Below are 3,780 nucleotides of genomic sequence, written 5' to 3'. Positions count from 1 at the left end.
GAGTAAAAATACTCACCTTGCCTACCACGAACACAGAACATTCTCATCTCCTGCCTCTCACCAGCACGAACATATAATAATCTCACTTTTTGCCAAACATATATAAACACACTTCTAGTATACAACAATACAGCCTCCGACAAGTAACCTTTCTGTGGTCAATATGGAAATAATATGATTCATTAAAACTGAATATTGGGAGTGGTTTATGTGGGAAACGACACACAACCTTATTCAATTTCCAGCTCCCATCTAAGAAAAATCCCACAAAACTTTTATTATCCAGTGTGTACTTAAATTTTTAAGAGAGATTAAAAACAGATTTGACTGTTAATTCCAGCAGACGTAGCAAACACATAAAGTTTCACCAGTTGAGTTACAGTAAGCAGAATAATCCATGCGAATGTATATATTTCTTTTCATTCAAATTTCAGTGTTCCACCATCTAGAATTCAATTCCAGGGAGTAGAAGATTAATTTGTGGTTTATAGTCGTAAAGAAAATGAACGTGAATTGTCCTAAAATAAATTGATAGAAACCGGAAGTGACGATTGTGACATCACATCATTTCACTTAAATGACGTATTAAACCCATTTGCTCACGAACATCCCCATTAAAAAGCCAATATGGGACTTCCAGGTACTGCATTGTCCGACTGCTAGAGGGTCGCCAGGGCATGACAATATCTCAGATGTCAAAGGCCCTGTTTTGATCTCCGACTGACCCAGGACTGTAACCTCGTCAAAAAGATGAACTGGGAAAAGACAGAGACCACACCTGATGACTGTCAAGGAATTGATAGGGATGTTGCAGCCTCAGTGCATTCCTACGTATCGTCAGCCGCAGCATGCCCAGCCCTCCATTGAGCGGGTGTTGACAGCAAATAGAGCGCTTGAACAATGGAACACATCCTTCGCATAGACAGCAGAATATCGGGCGTTACAGATCGGTTAGAAGTGAACTGAGGCGAGGCACAACGCCCAGGCAGTGATATATGATGCTCACCACCTCCATCCAACCATTCAGGAATTATTTTCTCTCGTCCCATCTCACAGATATGAAGGCACTTGGCTACTCTTTCTAGTGCGAGACAGGAATTGATGGAGGGATATGGTGAATGCGTCCATGGTTCCCAGCCCTCAACATTTCGGATAGGAATAAGCGAGACAAGACATTGTATAACATGTGTTTCTTAGGAAGCGAAAAGACAGCTTTTTTTTATATGAAAGACAATGCAAATCTGCGGGCACATGGCTGTTATTTCTAGCATATTATCCTACTTATAGGATAATATTTTATTATAAATTCTAAAAGTGTCCTTCATATTTATATATTTAAACACAGAGGAAATCTAAGGGCTGTTGTTCGTTATTTCTACCATGATATGAGACCACCTGTAGGGCTATATTCTTACACAGGCTTCGTAAAATACCCTTCAATTTTTATATATACCACACACAGATTTAAAGCCACGTGGTTGCTATTTCTCGCATCATGCAGGACCACATAGTTCATTATATTGTATAAACAATTAAGTATCCTATTTTTATATAACAAATCCAAACGAATTTGAAGGCACTTGGTTACTGTTTCTAGCATGAATAAGTACCTCATATGGGACAAGTTTGTAAAACGTCCTTCTATTTTGCATTAAAAACAGCACAAATTTGAAGGCAACTGGCTGTGATTCCTAGCATGATGTGAAACCAACTATAACAAAATTCTTTCTTAACCTGTTCTTCAATGCCCAGATTATTTAATTATATAAATTATGAACTACGAAGTAATTATGTAATTAAATGTTTGAGAAAATTTATAACGATTGTGTTAAGGGAGATAAATCATTATATATATGTAGTTCTAAGAAAGTTATAGCCTCCCTTAGAACTTCATAGCTTTCACGCGAGATTGTATGCGCGTATGTGTGAGAGAGAAAGCACGAGAGGTGAAGTGATAGAGTAATATATAAGGAGGTGGGATTCAAGGAGAGAGGAAAAGGAATGAAAGACTGAGAGGGGGGCACAAATGTAATAAAAAGATATGCATATGTTTAGTAAGAGAGAGACAGGGATAGAGAAGGTAAGAGAGTGGGTGAGGGAGAGAAAAAGAGGGGAAGCAAACATAAAGCGACAGATAAAGAGGAGGAGAGAGAGAGAGATACTGACAGCGACAGAGAAAGTGAGAGTGAGAGTGGGAGAGAGAGAGAGAGAGAGAGAGAGAGAGATACAAAGGGACTGAGTGAGGGATAGAGTGATAGAGAGAAAGGAAAGAAGAGAGAGACAGAGAGGGAGAAAAACATTGAGTGAGAGCCACAGTGCAAGGAGAGAGAGAGGCAGATAGATAGAGAGAGGGGCAGATAGATAGAGAGAGAGGCAGATAGATAGAGAGAGGGGCAGATAGATAGAGAGAGAGGCAGATAGATAGAGGGAGAGGCAGATAGATAGAGAGAGAGGCAGATAGATAGAGAGAGAGAGAGAGGCAGATAGATAGAGAGAGAGGCAGATAGATAGAGAGAGAGGCAGTTAGATAGAGAGAGAGGCAGATAGATAGATAGATAGATAGATAGAGAGGCAGATAGATAGATAGAGGCAGATAGATAGAGAGAGAGGCAGATAGATAGAGAGAGAGGCAGATAGATAGAGAGAGAGGCAGATAGATAGAGAGAGAGGCAGATAGATAGAGGGCGGGGGAATAAGAGAAAGAAAGAGAGAGAGTGAGAAAGAGATAATGTGGAGCAGGAGAGGAAGAGATAATGGCAGGGTATGAAGGAAAGGAGATAAAGAGCAAAAGGGGTGGAATGGTATTAATATATGAGGTAGGAAAGAAGGTGTATGAGAGAGGGGGAGAGAGAGGGAAAGAGAGAGAGAAGGCCAGTGACATGTATACATATCTGTGTAATAATCTACTTGTTTGTTCACCTGTTATACTTGAATTAGTGAGGTGGAGTAAAAGTGTGTGTGTGTGTGTGTGAGAGAGAGAGAGAGAGAGAGAGAGAGAGAGAAAAGGAGGTGAGGAGTGTGAGTGGAGAAGAAAGAAGTGAGGAAGAAGTAGAGAAAGACTATAATGAGGCCAAATGCATTACGTGGTTAGTTGAAGAGAGAGGCGAAGAGCAAGGGAAAAAGACAGTGAGAGACAAGTGGGAGAGAGAAGTGTTAACGGTATGCTGTAGGATGGCGGTAACGGTAAAGAAAAATAGATATGTTTAGGATACAATATCTAGCAGAGAGTAATGTTCTGGCAAGGAGGTTAAAGAAACGCGGTGGAGGACGAGATGGGCATGGGAAGCAGATACATTAAGAGAGAAAGTTGTCAACTTCTTCCGTCGTGACTGTCTCTCCTTCCACCATCTCCTCCTGCTGCTTCTCCTTCAGCTCCGCAGTCGTTGAAGTAGACGGTGTATCTTTCTCCGTCTCCACCATTACCTCCTCTTGATTCTCCCCATCTTCCATTCTCTACTGCTGCATACTGGCCTCTGTCTGGCTTTTTTCCCTGCATTTCAGGTTGTAGGCCCTTGGAACACATTTTTCTTATGTACTCTTGTATCGTCCGAAAGGATGACGATCTCAGGTATGCTATCAATATCTGTTGGTGTGGCCTGGATTGTTGCTCTTACGTCCCTGCCACACCAGTTCTGGGTACTTATTTCTTCTAACTCCAATAGTGTCACCTCTTCTTTATGTTAGCGAAGGCTGCCCCCCGGAGCAACACTGGTTTGATTTCCGGGTCGAACGTGAGCACAGCTGCATCAGATATATTGTGAGCACGGAATCGAACCTTTA

The sequence above is a fragment of the Octopus bimaculoides genome, chromosome 28 (genome assembly GCF_046866305.1).
Source record: "Octopus bimaculoides isolate indiv1 chromosome 28, ASM4686630v1, whole genome shotgun sequence".
Classification (NCBI taxonomy): domain Eukaryota; kingdom Metazoa; phylum Mollusca; class Cephalopoda; order Octopoda; family Octopodidae; genus Octopus; species Octopus bimaculoides.
Note: the sequence above shows the minus strand (reverse complement) of the source record.